This window comes from Mytilus californianus, unplaced genomic scaffold, assembly GCF_021869535.1.
Source record: "Mytilus californianus isolate M0D057914Y unplaced genomic scaffold, xbMytCali1.0.p SCAF_6, whole genome shotgun sequence".
NCBI lineage: Eukaryota > Metazoa > Mollusca > Bivalvia > Mytilida > Mytilidae > Mytilus > Mytilus californianus.
The window spans coordinates 110330986-110352148 of NW_026262712.1; the positions used below are offsets into that span (position 1 = coordinate 110330986).

At 32.1% G+C, this 21163-nt stretch overlaps 1 long non-coding RNA gene across 1 annotated transcript in view; it reads left to right on the plus strand.

Moving 5' to 3' along the window:
• Positions 1-460: 460 nt before the first annotated feature.
• The window catches only part of LOC127704650 (uncharacterized), a 28854-nt gene continuing 8151 nt past the window's right edge, over positions 461-21163 (plus strand). The window contains exons 1-2 of the long non-coding RNA XR_007983444.1: positions 461-540; positions 7218-7296. This is a non-coding gene — a long non-coding RNA (uncharacterized LOC127704650). The remainder of the gene's footprint in view (positions 541-7217; positions 7297-21163) is intronic.

Consider the following 21163-nt stretch of genomic DNA (forward strand, 5'->3'; position numbering starts at 1 on the left):
AACGAAAAATGGTGTTTACATCAATGAGACATTACCTAGCAACAAACAAGCAAAACAAAACAAGACATGATAATATTAATGCTATGTACAAGTACGCAGCCACGTCCGGTCAGAATGATTTCGTTTAATTCGATACCTCGTGTAAAGAGAGTGCCACGCTCTTTGCACGGTAAGAACCCTTGCAACTGAAGAAGGATAGCATTTTCGTTTTAAAGCACTTACCCGTCTACTTACCCTATCCAATTTATTTATTGTATTTCCTAGTCTGATTACAAAAATTCATGTGGTTTTCATTTGTTTGTTTTTTCCCTATCCTCTGCAACACTGCAACGTTTCCTAGTTGAAATACAATTTAAAAAAAAAGTATTTACCCATTTACAGCATATACAGTTTGTTTGCAGCAAGCGTCAATAATTAGTGGAATTTGAATGGCTTGTCAATGGGAAATAAAAATCAATTCTACAGCAGCGTCATATAAAGAACAGCGTAAAGCTAGTATCAGTCAATTCAACGGGAGTAAAACGGCAATACTTTCTTACGGTAAGTTGTAATCATTATATTACCTTATATGAAATACAATTTATATTAAAAAATATTCTCATTGCAGAAATGTGGTGCTTATTTTCAAGAGGCGGTGTTATTATTAATACTACATGCATAAATGCTATTTTATACAGTACCAACAATTAAATAATATATTAAACTTTTTTTATGAAAATAGTTAATACGTTTTGCAGTTTAGTTCAGTAAAAGATAAAGATGATTTATTTTCAGTTTATAAAAGTGTTTATGAATATATTGAATTAGTTATAAGCTTTCAAAATCTAAAGCTCCCACCCGCAAAGGGTGACTGGGGAATAGAAATATGGTCACTTAGGTCTTCTATCGACCGGCAGTAAAAGCCTTGCCAAAGTGGGCGCCGTTTGGCGGTGTGGGATGTACAAGTACGCATCCATGTCCGGTCAGAATGATTACGTTTAATTCGATACCTCATGTAAAGAGAGTGCCACGTTCTTTGCACGGTAAGATCACTTGCAACAACTTTTTGAAGGATATGTTGCGAGGCGAAATTTCTGTCCCTGTCTAATATGCCCTCATTTTCCAGTGGCAGTCCAAATGACCCCGACATTCATCCCGGAAGACCTCAATTACGTGACCTGCCTTTTGTATTTATTATTAAGTTGTTCTCGTCCTAAACATGCATGAAATATTTGCCATTGGACGTTTCTTTCTCTCTCTCTAATTCGGGGATAAATAGCTATCAATGTTGTGATAAGCTAGGGAATGACTGATTGTGACTTAAGGGGCACATTCTTGACCATCTATGACACAGATATTCCATAACCAAATTGTAATGGCGTTTGTAAAACTTTCGAAGAAAATACTCCTTGGGTATCTCTCTGTATCTTTTTTTTTTATTAAATGTTACAGGACTTTCTATAATATTTTAACCAATTAATACGTTTTTAGTGTTAGTAAATTTATAATAACACAGCGGTTTCACGTGGATCGGTTTAACTAAATAGTCAAACAATAGCATTTAAAGGCATATATACTTCGAAATCTTGACTGTTTGTTTAAAACCTTTAATTTTTACAACAAACACAGAGATATATAATGGAAGTATAAGTCCACTTTGCAAAAAATAATAAAAAAGTAAAAATTCATACCCAAATTTGTATAGTAATATTATTAAGAATGAAGATAATCAAGACTGAGAATTGGTCTTCAAACCTTTCTTTCTGGCTTTACTGGCTGGTTGATAAAGTTATACTCATACTGTCGTTGTAAAACCATTGCGTCTGGTATTTTAAGGATAAGTATCACTTTGGTTATGATTTGTATGAAACAAAAGTTAATTCGAATTTGCTTTTTTTCTCTAAATTTAAATATTCAAGCTCATAAGTCGAAAATAATTGACATCGCTATGGAAAAATACGACCAAATTAAAGACAAACAAATGTTACTAAGCACAACATAGAAAAACTAAAGACTGAGTAACAGGAACCCCACCAAATACTGGGGTTCTGATTTCAGGTACTCCGGAAGGGTTAGCAGATCCTGCTACACATGTGACACCTATCGTGTTACTACTATAAAATACCTTGAGATTAGGCATCACGGATTAGCGGATTGGCAATTGACTCCTTTCTACCCTAAGACTTCATCAAAATCGTAAATCACCGGTTGTGTAAATTTTCTAATCCCGAAACTTGACTGAATGTAAATTTTCAAATTGAAATGAAACACGTTTTTCATGACAAAGGATACACAACATAGACATTGCCTTTAAAAAGCACACAGAACAACACGTAAAACTACAACAAGAACAACACGAACCCTTTATTAACAAAAGTACTAATTGCATTGCACAAGATATATCTTGTTGTACTGTTCGTGATGTTGCAGAATAAAATTCGATCTAATGTGCCGACGATACGATAATGTGGGATGGCACACATACTATATCAGCAGGTTAAGTACTTTAAGCTTATTTTAGTAACTGCAGAAATTCTTTGATATGGGTTTACCTTGTATTTTTTTGTGTTGTCTATTATACCGGTGTCATAGAGTTAAAAGTGTTTTTTACTGATCATATTTTTAAAAAAAATCTCATCTGTATCCTCAATTATTCAACTGATCGAACCCAAAGGGTTGGCTGGGGTATAGAAACATATGTTCATCTCTGGACTTTTCCTGCCCGGCAGTAAAACCTTTTCTAATGGCAGAATTATGGTTGCCTATGCGGGATGCATAAATACGTAATCATGGACGGTCAGAGGGGCGAAGTTAAATCCAATGCGCCGCGTAGGGTGCGTGCAACGATCTCTGCACGGCAAATAACTCGTACAACAATTATCTGATGGGTTAGTAGGTGCCTTATGCAATACAGAATGTATTCCCTAATCCAAAATACCATCAACAGTTACTCTAACGGTTGAAATTGAATAGAAGGGGGATGGGAGCTCAAAAAATTAGTTGAACCTCGAAACGAGCCAATGGCTCTGTTTAAGCCAAATGGTTGTCATTTCTTATATCATAATGTTGATTAGGAGAAAGGTGTTTTTATTACCAACTTTTTAACATTAGGGAATTCAAAGCATGTAACATTGTATATTTACACTTGTTGAAAAACGTATTATAGCTCTTAGATACATGTATATTTTGTGTCTCGTTGGGTTCATACCTTGTTGACTTATTTCCAACATAGATATAAGAAGGTGTGGTATGAGTGCCAATGAGACAACCTTCCATCCAAGTCAAAATTTATAAAAGTAAACCATTGTAGGTCAAAGTACGGTCTTCAACACGGAGCCTTTGCTCACACCAAACAGCAAGCTATAAAGGGCCCCAAAAATTACTAGTGTATTCTAACCATTCAAACGGGAAAACCAACGGTCTAATCTATTTAAAAAACGAGAAACGAGAAACACTTGTGAACCATATCAACAAACGACAACTACTGAACATCAGATTTAATCATCTTCATTCAATCATATTCGTTTCAACTTCTATAATGTTTACTCTTTGTTTAAAACTGCTTTGAACGAATGAGGGAAGGTGTCAGCGACGTTTGCATAAAATGTATGTATCTTATTGGCATTTGGTGGGTACATTGTTTTAATGTTCAGCTCCACTTTATATTCTGTTTAGTGAAGATATAGTCCGAACAGAGACATATATCTATATGTTGAATATGTCTCTGGTCCGAAACATTTACGAAATAAACTTCTAACCAATAGTTCTGTTACAACTTTAGACCCTTGGGAACTTTAAAAATGAATACTACATTTTATACAGTATTCGAAGATTAATTTTCAAGAACAATAAATACAAATGAAAAGGAATTGTTCCTTCGACTTTGTCTTAGATTAAGTGTCCGATAAGATAAAGCGTAGTCACTTTTATTTTGTTTTAATTAATCTAAATTTATAGTCTGTGCGGGGACTTAATTTCATTTAATCAAAACAGAAACTTCTTTCAACTGGCAATTGCAGTTATCACAGGCAATTTTTATGAATTTTATTTAAACGGGTTTATAACAATAAGAATAGCGACTTTACATTCGTACATTTGTAAATATAAAATATTAGATTGATATTTTATCAACTATTTGTATCAGTCTTAGAAACTAGAGAGGGCGATAATCCAAAATTTTTGAACGAAATAAAATAAGTATGATATTTTCTATTTAAGGAATGACTGTAATATTTTGTCTGTCTATGAAGAAATAACATCAACAATGTGGTGCACACTGAATAACCGGCGTAGCGGGTTTTTTAAATGTGTGCACCACATTTTTAAGGTTATTTCGAATAGACAGAAAAAATATTACAGTCATTCCTTAAATAGAAAAATATCATACTTATTTTATTTTATTTTAAACCTCAATACGGTTATTTTTCTATAAAAAAAAATGAAATATTTGTGCTTGTTCAGTCCATAATGCTTCCACGTACTATTTGCCAGTCAATAGCTTCATAGACTATTAACCAAGTAAATAGTTTTGCAATCATATTTACCGAACATTTCTTAACTCTTTTTTATCAGATGAAAATGACTCCATTCATGTTCATTGACTATTCGCGTTACTTGGACTTTTCCGCATGATAAGATAAAACACTGATTTAATAAATAGCTAAGTAGAAAGTTGTGTTGTTCGGTATATTGGGACATTTAATGACTGGATAATAGCAAGTTACCATTAGTTGTACCTTCGACTTGAGGAACAGTTGTTGTATCTTAGATTGTATTGTTTTGCATTCGTCATTTCGTGGCCTTTTATAGCTTGTTATGCGGTATGGGTTTAGCTCATTGTTGAAGGCCATATGGTGACCTATAGTAGCTAACTTCTGCGTCATTTGGTATCTGGTGGAGAGTTGTCTCCTTGGCAATCATATCACATCTTCTTGTTTTTGCTTTTGCCCTTATAACAAGTCAATAAGTGTTTAATATTGATCTGACAATAATTTTATATAACAGCAATACAATATAGCTATTAAAACGTTAACACAAATCCGTCCAAAAATGAGCTCCAGATTTTGACAAAAAATGATTGACACGAAATTGACATTGTACAAAAATATACCTTTGTTGCTATATTTAGGTAATAAAAGACAATAGACACTGTTCTAACTGTAGTAATAACATATCAATTTGTATAATAAGACACGCATTTAAGTTTCCGACAGGCGAAAATTAAGATACGATATTATTCTGACTTGTTTTACATTAATCAAAGTATTTTTTATATATAGAAAGGTATTATAGAATTGAGTGTTTTCTGTCTGACCTTATTTGCTGTCCTATTAATGTATCTTTGGCTAATTTTGTGATCGAGATTAAAAAAGAGGGGGTTGAGTACAAAAAAAATTTCATTCAACCCCGCCACACGTTTATGTGCCATTCCCAAGTTAGGAACCACGTCTAGTGGTTATCTCCAGTCATATTTTACTATATTTATTATTTAGAAAATTTGATCTGGAAGGAGATGTTTTTACAGTTTCTGCTAAATTTATTCTCAACCTGCTAGACAGGGTATATTATTATATAGCTATTTGTCCTTTGTTGAAGAAAAAGATGAACGTTTAAATTTTTTTTTTTGGGTTGCTTTCTCATTTGCATATATCACACCTCTTTTTATTCATTTTTAGTAAGTCACTATCGACTATTTAAATACATGCATATGTTTTGATCAATTCTAAGTTGATGAAGAAAAATGTGAAGTTACCAAGGGGTCAATTAAAAACCACATAGTCGAAGAAAAGACAACATGGCCAAAATATAAAGGACGAACATTCAGGTCTACAAAACACTACACAATAATCTAGAATTGAGTAACACGAACCCCAAAATAAACCGGGATGAATTCAGGCACTTCTGAAACTTAATCTCTCTAGATAAGTTAGATTAATATTATACGGCTGAGACCTCTTTTTTATTCCCCGTTTGTATTTATTCAGTTTTTCATACTTTCCAACTCTGAAATATCTTACTGAAATGTAATTCAGATAACGACGGTGTTCGATTTTTGTTTGTATCAATTGAAATTTCAATATCATTTGGATGTGTATTCAATTACAAAGAAAATAAAAAAAAAAGTACATATTCCACCCGTAGAAAAGTAGAACTATTCAATTGAAACCACATTTCCAAAGTCTCTACTTTTGCATTGTTTTATTTGTTCCATACATATCATAAACAAATAGGATCTAAAGCTGAAATAGTTCGTTTTTGATATTGTAGGTGTTCCAACTAAATCTTCAATAGTTTGACCGCATCAAATTCTCTTTACAAAATTTAAAACACTGTTAGAAAATGATACAACATTTGTTCTTGTAGGATGCTTCGTTTTGCTAGCAAAATTGGAAAACTTTAAAAACACACACAATGATAAAACAGTTTGATACGATACTTTCGTATTAAGATGCCTAGGTTTTGACCAATGTATAAGGAAAAAAACCTACTTCATCTGCTCAATCAAACATTTTTTTTATGTATTAGTATCTTTCAACGTTTAGCTTTCGTCGTTTCGAAGACAATGTAAATTTTAAGACTATGGGAAATGGTATATCCGTCTTATATCATCAATGGTAGAATTTGAAAATCAAATTAAATTTGTTTTTATTTTCTATCCTTCAAGGAATTCAATTTTGAAAGCTCGCATACCTGAGGATAACGGGTTACAGCAACTGTTTCAATGTCTTTGTACTTTTTCCTATTTCCGCAGATTGAAACCACCGTTTTGAGTTATCTTCCTGAGGAATGTGAGGTTCTGTCATTTATATGTGTATATATAAAAAAAAATTCAGATGTTGGTAAATGTCAGTGAGACAGCAACTCAACAATAAAGATATACTTTGAATTTGAAATGTTATAGACAGTAATAACAGAACATTCAGTATAATAAATAAAGTAACACATATCTGAGAGGGTGATAGAGCAGATTGTTACCCCTCGAAAAGACATTGTCAACCTTGGCTTCGCCTCAGTTGACAATGTTTTCTCGGGGTAACAATCTGCTCTATCACCCTCTCAGCTATGTGTTATTTATATAATATCTTCCGGTCGAGGAATATTAAATCAGTGTCAAACTTTTTATAGCATATAATGACATCATGAAAATCAAATTTGTTTCACAAAATCCAATAACTACCAGACATTCTCATTTTAGATTTGTAAATGTTTTTTAAAATATTTTGTTTTATATATTTCAGATGTGTAGAAGAACAGAAAAAGTAATATTATTATTTGTATTAATCACAGTACTGACTGGTGTATCAAGATCATATCCAGGTACAGGAGTCTAGACCCCCTCTAAATTAGTGTATGACATATATAAAAAAGATTTAATACTCTTTAAGCTGAGACAAGGTATCCCTGAAGCAGAACCGTTTTAACTCTTTTCTTTCGTAATGAAACACAAACAAAAACAAAACAACCTTTGTTTTCTTCGATAATCTTTGCAATTTTAAACATATGTCATCAGATCTCAGCTATATCCTACCAAAACTTCGTCCTTGCTATTAAACTGGTGGCAAAAATAGTATATAGAAATACTATCTTAAATTGCAAGCAAGATGAAATTTTATAAGATTAATCGATTTGTGGTTACTTAACATCCAGTGGCAAATATTACATGTATATACAGGACAAAAATACGGTTATGTGGTATCAGTATATCCTTCTTTGTAGAAGATCAAACTGCTTAGTTTCATTACATCTTAACGTGTTAGCTCACGAGGTGAACGTCTGGGGACATTTTTCACTTCACGGAAATATGTCAGGTCGTGGATTTATATCCGAACTACTTAATTTTATTACTGAATTTGTTTTCCTTATTGTACTATATAAAAAAAATGGAAGGATGTGTTTTTTTGTTATTTTTCGATATTCCAATTTCATTAAAAAAAATGGAGAAGTCATGGAATAAAACATTTATTTCCCTTGATAAAAAGAGCTATTGAAATGAGTGACTTGTGAATAGATATATGGTCACTACAGGTCTTCTTCCGACCGGCAGTAAAACCCTTGCCAAAGTGGGACGTCCATTTGGCTGTGCGGAATGTACAAATACGCAGCCACATCCGGTCAGAATGGGGACGTTAAATCCGATGCCTCGTGAAGAGAATAGCAAAATAATGGACAAAGCAATATCCACAGTTGATGATAGGAATATTGTATTCGAAATTGCTCCTTAACCAATAGTTGGGTTTAAATGAATATCCAAAAATTGTTCACCTATTTTTTTTGTTTTTATCTGAATCATCTTAGGCGAACTTGTGACAGCGATAATGCAATTATGGGATTTCGTCCAGTAGTATATTAAAACCGGTATAAGAAACAAGCGTAAAGGTTGTTAATTATTATATGATATTTACATTCTTTGAGTGTGTCTAACATATACAGCGTATGTTCTCACTTTCACCAAATGAACGATGTAGGAGTCGAAAAATAAAATAGTTTTTTAAAACTCAAAAAACTGTGGCACATGTTGTAAACTAATTGAATGGGGTTTTGATAAATCAGGTCTTGAATTCATCTATTGCAGTAATAATCGGCCTTTCTTAAATCATGAAATATATGAACAAAATCATTGTTCCTCAAAATATGCAGACGTGATTAAGTTTTAAATTTCTAGCTTGACAACATTTTTGTTAATTATGGCAAGATAATGTATCGTCAAATTATGGAAATTCCTGAGGGCACTAGCTGCACACCTCTTAATCGATCTTTTTCTTAACTGTAATGAATCTTCTTGCATAAAAAATTCAGAAAGGAAAAAATTAAAATTCTCACAAAATAATGATGGGTACTAGAGCGATGAATCAAAGGAGTCATGTCGGCAAGTCAGCCAATACTCCATCTGCCAGACCAAAATCTTTGTATCTGTGACAGAATTTACTAAAGGTTTTAATCTGTTGTTACGAAAAACCTGACTTAGACAATGGAAGTGACTTAACTTCTTTTGTCCCAAACTTAAAACAGACGGTAAAACATGTTGTTGTATCTACGTCTAGTTGAGTTTACATTGTGATATACAATGAAATTTTAGTTGAAAATTTAAAATGCATACAGTTTAATATGACTTATATTTAAAATAAAGCTAAACTGAAATATTGGATAATGCTTGATTTTACAAAGAAAATTTTAAGAAGAGTATACCTGTTTATTTTTCCAATGTCTGCCATTCCTAAATATATTAACAGTTTTACCGTTGAGCGCGACACATGGTGTATGTTTATACTCCTGCAAAGGAGAAGAATATTTGAGTTCATTATCTCAATGTAGTTTTAAAAGGTAATGTTTTATGGAGTTATAACTTTCATTAGCATTTGCTTATATGTGAAGAGAAGGACAATTCCTGAAACATGTACTTTTATATGTATGAACATCAAATAAAAGTTGAATCATCGTAAAACATACACAAATGCTCTTCAACTTCGTGCTTTATTTGGCTTTTTTAACTTGCTTGGATTCGAGCGTCACTGATGAGTCTTTTGTAGACGAAACGCGCGTCTGGCGTAAATACAAAATTTAATCCTGGTATCTATGATGAGTTTATTTACTATTATATATGTTAGCTAAATAGTCAGTTCTTCTGTACTGACATAATTTATAACGTCTTTAAATTGCCGGTAATGAATTAAGAAATTATTATGAAACTAATGTTCCAACTCCATAGGACAAAGTTGACATTTAACGAATGTGGCTATTTTTGGGTGCATTTTGGTCACATAGCTCTCAAATGTTTGGGTGCCTATTGGTCACATAGCTCTCAAATGTTTGGGAGCCTTTTGGTCACATAGCTCTCAAATGTTTGGGTGCCTTTTGGTCACATAGCTCTCAAATGTTTGGGAGCCTTTTGGTCACAAAGCTCTCAAATGTTTGGGTGCCTTTTGGTCACATAGCTCGCCTTTTGGTCACATAGCTCTCAAATGTTTGGGAGCCTTTTGGTCATATAGCTCTCAAATGTTTGGGAGCCTTTTGGTCACATAGCTCTCAAATGTTTGGGTGCCTTTTGGTCACATAGCTCTCAAATGTTTGGGTGCCTTTGGGAGCCTTTTGGTCACATAGCTCTCAAATGTTTGGGTCATTTTTGGTCATATAGTTCTCAAATGTTTGGGAGCCTTTTGGTCACATAGCTCTCAAATGTTTGAGTGCCTTTTTGTCACATAGCTCTCAAATGTTTGGGTGCCTTTGGGAGCCTTTTGGTCACATAGCTCTCAAATGTTTGGGTGCCTTTGGGAGCCTTTTGGTCACATAGCTCTCAAATGTTTGGGTGCCTTGGGAGCCTTTTGGTCACATAGCTCTCAAATGTTTGGGTGCCTTTTGGTCACATTGCTCTCAAATGTTTGGGTGCCTTTTGGTCACATAGCTCTCAAATGTTTGGGAGTCTTTTGGTCACATAGCTCTTAAATGTTTGGTTGCCTTTGGGAGCCTTTTGGTCACATAGCTCTCAAATGTTTGGGTGCCTTTTGGTCACATACAGACCTTCTAAAATTCAAACTGACCACACGCACGATACACGCACGCACGATACACGCACGGTGAATGCACGATACACGCACGGTGAATGCACGATACACGATACACGCACGATGAGCGATGAGCGTTACACGGAGGATTAACGAAAAATGAATGATGAATGATGAACACACGATACACGCACGGTGAATGATTCATTGACGAATGAACGATAAGCGCTTAATACACGGTTCTCAAAGCCATTTTATTTGGAATTGCATTTAAAATTGATGTATGATAATGAAAATCTATAAGGGTATACAAATTTTAGATATCTCGCTTTCTGTCGACAGTTTTACTAAACACTCCATGTATTAATTAAATTAATTGTAGTATAGTATTTCCAATATCAATGAGTGTTGTCAAATTATAAAACTCATCGATTTTATAATTCTACTTAATATAAATAATTTATAAATTGCTACGTTTTAAAGAGTGGCGATTCCAGCCATTTTTAAAAAGAGGGTTCTCAACCCAGGATAAAAGGGGTGGTTTTAAGCATATGTCCCCATTCAAATGCATTGACCCCCCCCCCCTTCTTTTTATCTGCCTAAATTTGTAACCTTAACTAATTAATTAAATTAAGGAAATATTTGTATGTTTCGAAGTTTAGTATGATGTCCATTATCACTGAACTAAAATTCATTTTTGTTTAGGGGCCAGCTGAAAAACGACTTCGGTGCGGGATTTTCTACCCATTGGTGGCCTTCGACTGTTTTCTGCCTGTACGTCTAAACACTGCTAAGGACTTATAATATGCCACTAAGGACTAGAAAGGACGTGTTACTTGTACTCTGTTTTCATACTATGGTAGAGATAGATAGATTTTTATTACATAAATTCCTATTTTTAAAGAAAAAGAATCACCATTAAATGAGTAGTTGAACAATATTTGGAACGTGCCGGTTTTTCCTTGATATTGCCGAAAATCAGTGATCCGACTGACACGAGCGAACTTACATAACAACTGATTAAACAATCATAATCTCTTTTTTTTTACTTAAGTTACAATGTTCCTTTTATCAGAGACATATAATACAAGAGATTCGCAACTCGGCGAAATCCCGTAATAACACGCGGCCACTAGTTAAACCTCGCGAGATCTCCTTAGGTAATAAAGTCATTAATAAAAGTATTAAAAGTACTCGAAGTAAGGACGAATGTTTAAGCATAACATAAACTGTTTCAGTGTTAAATTTATCATAATTAATTAAATATAATTTGAGTACATATATAATTATTTATTTTAATGGAATTTTGATTTTAGATTTGTATTATTGAAAAAGAGACATAATTTGATATTGTATAAAAAAAAAAACTGATATTAAATAATTAACACTTAATAAATTGTGTCAGAGTTCATTTTATTTGATAGTTACATAATGGGTTTCTATTGAATATACACCTGTCTCGGAGACATAATTTCACAGTGTGACATGTATATTAGGTTTGAATTATTCGATGACCAGGTAAATCACGAACATGTTATAAATAATGAGTTTTAATTGACACCTTGTAAACAAGAAGTTGTCACACCACAGGTGTCCACACACTTTCCAAAAATACAATTCACAAAATGTAAAATCAATTAATATGGTAAAAAACTTAATTTATTTGTTAATTAATTGTTAATCATGATAGGCTTTGTTTTTTGTTCTTGATATTTAAAAGTTATTAAAATTTTATTTATTTTTATATTCATCATTTATTGGGCTTTCATTGAGTTTTTTTCTATATATATCTTTATTCTGTCAAACCTTTGCAATTACAATGGTATACAGACACTACATGACATCAATAATACAGACTATATACATGAATACACAGAGCAAAATATGTAGACTATTTACAATTATACTGATAGTATTTAGCCAGGAGGGCACACATGGCAATTTATAAATCTAATGAAAGTACACAGCTTTCTCAATTTAGATTTTATATTTAAATTCATAATTTTCTTAAACATAATTATATTTGGACGATTTACATATTTTTTATCAATACATTCGTTTCTTTTTACTGACATCTCTGTGCACATCATAATATAATGATACTCATCTCCAAGATCTTTAGAGTTACATAATTTACAATTTCTTCTATCTCTCTGAATATTTGTCCATCTCCCTATCTCAATGGGTAATTTATGGTTGATGGTTCTAAATTTGCATAAAGTATAAATATCACGAAATTCTAAAATATCAAAATAGTTCTCAAACCCAAAAGGATCCTTAAAAATTCGATAATTTAATGTCTTCGAACATGCTTGCACATTTGAAAACCATGTTTGTTGAAACTGATCTTGGAGTGATGTTCTGATTGTATTCTTTAACCAAATGTCACTAATACATGTTTGAGATAACCACACAAAAGATAATCCCGTTTCATTAAAAATGGATTCAACATGGTTTAACCAACTAAACTTTACATCGTTTTCATTTGACAGCTTAAACAGTAGTTTATAAATGGTCGCTGATAATTTAGTCGGTTTACCACATACTAATTTCACCCAAAATGATACCATACGGACTTTAATATCTAAATTGATGGGATATCGTCCAAGTTCACCATATATTACACAATTTGGGGTAGAAGACTTTAGGTGCAGAAGAAGCTTACAGAATTTTAATTGAACTCTCTCCAGAATGTCGTTATTCCCAAACCCCCAAATTTCACAACCGTACAATAAGACCGGTTTCACTAATTTGTCAAATAAATCTAATTGACAACTAATAGATAACCCATGTTTTCTCCCCTTTTTGATCACCTCATACATTGCCTTTGTAGCTTTTTCTGCTAAGTGTTTTCTACAGTGTTTAAATGTGCCATTTCGTGAACAATAGATCCCAAGATAGTTGAATTCTTGAACGATATCTATAACAGAGTTATCATATGTAAAACTGAGATTTTAGATTTTCTGTAGGATTGTCGGTAACTGTTTGAATTCTAAGTGTTGTTTGACAGTTTTATCATATAGGCTTTCATTGAGTTGTTTTTTTAAATGATTGTCGGTAAATTTATGGTTTCTTCATGTTCGAAGTGTGTATTGAGAATTAATATTTAAGAAAATTACAATTAATTTCTCATTTGAATAAAGCTTCATTCATGTGCACGCAATATGGAAAATTCCGATTTTATTTCGTGGGATGATAATCTTAATAGTTACGACTTAGGTTTACTCCTAGTTGAATAAACTGATAACGAACTCTTTGTTGATAGTGAAAAGGACGAAAACATAAGCGAGAGACCCACCAACAAAAACAATTGACAATACTGCATACATAGATGGATATGTGTGTCCTCAAAGCAACAAAAAATCTATAAAAAAACACAACATTGAAGTGGGAGCCGAGGTCATACATCAAAGCAACATGGAAGACACTATTTAAAAAGTATTTTATAACCTTGTTTCCACGCGACAATCATTTGTAGTGGTTTTTGTCTTTTAATCATTTGTAGCAGTTTTTTTTCTTTTTATTCTGGGGTAAAGAGATGGCAATTTAAAAGTAAGATTGTTTATGTGTATACATATACAAATCCTTGGTGTAAATAAAATCTTTTATTATCAAATATATATATATATATTTTGCAGTCACCATTGAAATGTCCTCAATACGATTTTAATTTAAAAATGAATTAGGTTCATGTTTTGAATGAGAAGCGTAGTCTGAAACGACAACAGATGCATGAAGCTCATTCATAATATTACGACCAGTAGAAGGTTCCCTTTACTAGGAAAATTTTACTCCTTTTGTAAATTTACTGCATTCGTTTATCTTTGGCACCCTAAAAAGAAGAAAAAAACAATGACTTCAGAATAGGAGAAAATAAACAGAATGAAAAATGAATAAATTGTCTAACAAAATGCAGGCTATAAATTCCATAGTGCACAAAAAAGAAGGACTGATTTAAGGAAATTTGTCCATGAACAATTTCAATATTTAGCCAGTTTAATAAAAAATTTCGGGTATCAATCAGAAAAAATCGCCACATTGTTGGATCAAATTTTACGAAAATAGTCTTATTTTCACGAAACAACATTTGGCAGTACTTTTGGCCCATAAAATTATATATTTATTAGCATATTTCCAAGTTTTAAGAAAAAAATTGGGAGATCAAATGGTTTCTACGGCAATAGGTGAAGTAAAATGGGCCGAGTTTTAACTTTGTTTGTATTTGATTAATCTCATTATTAGAACACATTTTATCAATAACAAATTATTAGAATTAGTTTTTTGTAACTTTTAAATATACTTGCATGCTTTAGCTGTGAAAGGTATCGGCATTATCCATTAGAAAAATCGTGAGGCGTAAAAACCTTTTTCACAACAATACGGGTTATTACCCATAAATCCATCGGATTAATCGGTTTTCCGGTGGCCACGTCATTTCATTGGCTGTTATATAGACTCTACTAGAGTTGCGAATCTCTTGTATTATATGTCTCTGCTTTTATTATCAGAATCGTATGAGTTAATTTAGAGCAAAATATATAATTTGTCAGAAAAATCTGATTCGTACAAATTAATTAGAAATAGCTAAGAAAATAAACTTTACCAAATAATGAGAAAATTTAAACATTTGTAATACCAAATACTTCATAATATACTTCTGAAACGCCTTTTCGTCCTGAATATGCATGAAATTTTTGCCACTGGACGTTTAAACAACCACTGAATAATCAATCAATCAAATTTTGCTCTCAGTAAAAATGAATTAAACAATATAAGCCACAATTGTATCCATCACTTGGTGTCTGTTGTTTGTTTGTAAACATACTGAATCATTTTATATTCCTTATACAATTTCAAGTATGTAATAAAATTCATACATATTTTCAAACATCCTGGCACTTCAAATTTCTAGGAGGTGAGATTCTCGGGGTTTTACCTGAAACTCTTTGGGAAATGCAATTTTTAATTCCAATTCCAATTCCAAACTGTAAAAGATATCCCAAGGTTTTTTAAAATGCATTTCTAATTTGATAAGGAGATTTGAAAAAAAAAACGATCTCATTGGTAGTTGAAATTATTCAGTGCAATCATTTTGTGTCCGCCGTTGTCTTTCATACATATCAATTGGTGTATCCACTGTTTGCTGTTCGTTATCTGTTGTTTATGGCAGTCAGGCCTCGAGATCGGTCTCCAAATTTAAGCCCCCACTTAGGTAAATTAATGATCATTTATAGGGGGGGGGGGGGGCTTTTTTCTCGGGACAAACATTATTTTCCTTCCTTGAAAACAACTTAACAATTTTCTATATTTTTCATTTAATCATAAACCGATGAATATTAAATGATTTTTAAAAAATAAAAAAAATATTTTTATTCTAATATATCAAAATACCTGGGTTATTGTCTTATTCAAATAATTATTTTTTCATTTTTTTAAGGAAAAAGTGTTATCAGTTATGGCCCCCTCTTTTTAGACATGCCATTTTGCTTGATACTGTATGAAGATTATTCGTTGCAACTTTTATGAAGAAATTACCGACTTTTTTTTAACTAGATAAATATACAACAAAAATACCGTTTTTTCTTCTTGTATCAATTTCTTTTCACAAAAATTAAATATTAACAAAGAATTGTTACACAAATGTAGAGCCCAATTTTATAACGAAGATATTCCTAATCTCTTTACCGAAATCCGCATATCTTTATCTTTTGAAACAAAAAAGTTAAGGATGTCTGTTCAAAGGACAAAAATGTCCAAGAAACCGAAATGTTATAAGTAAATGTCGAATAATTCAAACCCATTTGTCTTTTAAATTTAGCACATGAAGATATAATTTTTATTACATATACAAATTGATTTTGTAAAAATTAGCTTGTATGTGAACTTCTGTAAAAAAAAATCACTGTGGTTCTAAAACTGTATCACATGCCCATAATTGTCCTAAAGCTAAATGTCATTGTCAGATTATGAGGGTCTGAATGGGGATTCATTATTTCTGTATTCTATCATTTTAGGCAATTTTTTCTAATCGTTATACCTTTTGTCGATCATTCTTTATTCCATATATTCTAGTACCTCATCATTTTCTTTTCTATATATTTGTCTGGTTATTTTTTGTATTCTTTATTTTTTGGTCAATAATTTTCAATTCTATAAACCCCCATCCACACCCTCATGTATAATGGAAGACGATTTTAGTATACATACCACCCGTTGTCACTTTCACCTGACATACAAACCACAAATTGTTATTTTTACCTGGACACGGGACTTATATCATTACGTAATAATAACGGATATAGTAAATTCAGTAGAATATAACCTGTATCAACGCACTGGCTTGTTAAATGAATATTGATCTGACAACTGTTTCTCATATTTTTAGTTATTTTAAAATTGAGAATGGAAGTGATTAATATGTCAAAGAGACAACAACCCGAAAAGAGCAGATGACAGCCGAAGGCCACCATATTTGATAAGGTTTTAGTTTCTAATGAGACAGTAACCATCGTATTTTCAGAAAATCTCTAAACGGATAATGAGAGTTTAGCGACCTTGACTGGCTATACAGCCCAAGCACGGTCGGTCTCTAAAAGTTGCCGAATTTAGAGCCTATATCAAGAGATAGGCTTTACCTAGCTTTAGGTGTTTAAAAAATATCCATTTAAGAACCAAATGTGGCTTCTTTATATTTATACCAAAATTGAGTTCAAGGCAGTATTTTGTCGAAGAGAACAATTACACAAAGTGCAACATGCGAGAAGAGGTTTCATTTCCCTTATTTATTTTTTATTGAAATGATTAATCTTTTGAGATTACTTCACGGAAATATATTTTAAATGAAAAGGTGCAACTGGATGCATCCCTAAAAAAACAAATTTAAATATATATATATATTACGAAGTACCTGAAGATCTGTAAAAGCAGTGAAAGCGCTAGTAAAAGTGATGAATTGAAACCGTTATTATCTTTTATTAATTTTCTTATATGTTACCAGCATACGGATTCTACTTAACTTTTCTTTATATATATATATATATAATTTAAATTTGTTTGTTATATATATATATATATATATAAAATGACGGATATTCGTCAATCAGACAGCAATCCAACATAAACACGAGTAAGTTACCTGACATCTAGAATAAGAGGTTTAAGCATACCCCGCGCTGGTCAACTTTCTGAGTTGTGGGTAAAATTCAATATACATGTAGGACTGTGAAACGGGAAATATACGAAAGATTTGTTTTTACGTACGATGAAGTGTCATTCCCTCAATACATACGGGTCCACCGTGAAACTATTCCAAGTTATGATTATATAACGGTAAATGATGATCTCATTAGAGGAACAAATTAAGTAAAGATACATGTTGAAGCAAGAATAATTTCCACATATTTTAAATGAAAGTGAGTCAACTATTCAAGAAAGTTCAAATCAAGAGGAATGCTAGCAGTTATATCTGTACGAGCTTCAATAGTGAAAAAATACGGGAACTGTAAAGTCGGTTATTAAAGGCCCCGCCCCGACATGAAAAAAATATGAAATAATTCAATTAAGCAAACTAACGGCCTTCTTTATTTCGAAGCTACATGTATCTTGCCACAAAAAAAAAGCCCAAATACATGTATATAACAGAATTGATGTTACTAAAACCACTGAACTACGTGCTTTTGACTTTGGACAGACACATAAATACACAGAATGTTGTGAATGTGTATAGGCCCTTTATTGGTCATATAGCTCTACACTCCTATCTATTTTATACATTCTTTGGCTTTCAAATATCTAGCATTGAGCGTTCCTAGTGAAAGTAAACCCAGAAAAGCGTTATAGATGCAAGAAATTTATAAAGTGTTGTTTTGTGAGGGGATCAAAACGTAGGGATCGATGTTAATGTCTGTTTTATATGTGCAATAATATCGGCCTTCTAACTTTAGTGAAACTCTGCAGTTGTTCAGTGACGGATCCAGGGGGAGGGTTCAGGGGGTTGGAACCCCCCTTTTTTTGGACGATCAATGCATTTGAATGGGGACATATAGTTGGAACCCCCCCCCCTCCCTCTTTTGCCCTGGGTTGGGAACCCCCTTTTTAAAATGGCTGGATCCGCCCCTGTTGTTTCATGTATTTGATATGCAAATTATCACAAAACTAAAAGGATAAGATGGATGAATTAATAGTTGATCGTTTAACGTCCATTGGCATATATTATAGATTCATTATTAGGGGGGGGGGGGGTGTACAATAATTATGATATAATGATGAACATTGGCAATCATACCACAACTTCTTTTTTATAAGAACGTACATGTGTAGATTTTCGTCTTTTACTGTAAACGACAGTGTCCCCAGGAGTCAAAGCCGAAATCAAACTTGTGTAAATTTCTGAAACATTCATTTCATTATTTAACCCAATGTAAAGCAAAACAAATAATACCGTTTTGAGCTATAAAACCAAGGCAACCCTTTATACTAGTCAAAAGTTGCTGGATCGTGATAGATGCATACGAAACTTCAATAAATTGTTTGTATTTTTCAATCTTTTATATCCGATAAAGATGAACACAAAATCTATCGGATAAAAACTACCGATTTTTCTATAAGATAAGATTTATCCTTATTGGAGTCAAATTTGTCATATGGATTCATAAAGGACAAAAAAATACCCCCATGGTAAAATAATCCGTCATTCTTTAATACAAAGTACTATTGTGAATTATTTTTTCGGATATTAATCTTTTAGACATACATTGTACATTAAAAATGGTGTCCTTGATATGCAACCATGAACACAATGAAAGTGAATCTGTAAAAGTGTTCCATGTTTATTCCATTTAGATAAAGACTTGTTATGATAATACAATATATTTAACTATTTTATCAAAAAAATTAAATAAAAAAGAATATCTTAAACTCGTAAACACAATTTCAAGTTTAATAAGTTCCTCAATTTAAAATCCTTCTTAAGGAATACGGAATATATTTGCGTGATCTTATACTTGTTTAATTAAAAAAATGCCTTCAAATACATATGTTTATTTGTATTCAATTTTCCACAAAACATATTTAGCTTATTTTAAATGAAAATAAAAAACAGAGAATAAAAACACTGTTGAAGAGAAAATACATATTCGTGTTAAATTCGCCTCAGTTTAATTTGTTAATTCAAGTTTGACATCTAAAATCTTAATCCGCAATCCACATTTACCCGACAATCTTGTATATTGTATTTTCTCAGTTCATTCTCATTTATCCAACTTTTTAAAATTATAGGTAGTACAGGTAAAAAAAAAGTTGGATAGATGAGATCAAAGGTAATCAAGAACAAAGGGTTTTTTAATTAGAGTTTGGGTTGAATGACAGGTGAAAAATAAGACTGAAAATTATACCCTGATTAAATTTTCTGTAGTATTATTTAGCATAGCATGTTAAAATGTGCAACTGACATTTCGTTAATGTAATGTAAATCATTTGAAAGTATTTCTAAGTTTTTTAACCTTTAATTAAAATGTGAATTGGATAGAAAAATATCAGTTGCACTTTTATTCATGAAGAGATTTGTCAATGAGATGGAGCTTTTTTTTGTGTAATAGATCCTCTTCGTTCATTTTTTTCTGTTCTTCTGACCAAATGATCCAAATGGGACAAAATATGAGTTGAATATGTTTTACTACACAAAGACTGAACAGAACAAAATTCACGCAACATATATACATATATATATAAACAAAAGCAAAAGCAATTCAAGCAAAATGGTTATAAAATACTGGCACAGAAATATCAATAGCACACCGTGACTAAATGAATGCTCAGTAGATTCACACAACATACAATGGCACTAAAGAAATGTTCAGTAGATACACACATCATACATTTTTTTAAATAGTAATGCAAGCACAATGGTTAAAAAACGTAGCACAGAAATATCCATATATAGCACACACTAAAGGAATGTTCAGTAGATCTTCATCCTAGTTTAAGTAGGTGGGATACTGCATCAGTGTAGTGATATACATTGATCTGTCCTTGCTGTAGTCTATCCTTAAGTTGGGTCAGTCTGTTGTCTATGTTGCGGTACTTTTACTTACGAGTCTTGCGTTTTCCCCCTGTGGCGTTCTGGATGAGTCGTATTTCTGTGGCAGCCTGTGTATTCTGATTATCATAATAAAAATAAACACAAGCAAGTGACACAATACGTTATTTTTAACGCATAACACTTACAACCACAGATGAAAAAACAAACAAAAAAAGAAAAATATAACAAACATACAGTATTTTTCTTTTACTTAAATTAGATATAAAAGTACAGGTCAAAAACCAAAGTCTCAATCATTAATAGAAGTTAATTTTCAAAATACTAGTAACACTAAATTCTTTCTTAATTTGTTTTCGATTTAAATTTATTAAAATAAGTTTAAAAAAGTATAGGTCAATAAGGCACACTACCTCAAAGGAAAGATAGTCGCCTTTAAAGTAATATATAATATATATTTATTTTTCTAATTTTGTATTTTTAATGGACTTTTTTTCTAAAGTTAAATCTTACTAATATAATGGACTCATTCCAAAAAGTTAGTTACCAGGGCGCAATTACCAGTTGGTAAGCCGTCCACCAAAAACATATAACCGTAACCATTTATTGTTATGTTATAACTTGCACCTACAATTTAAACAAGTAACAA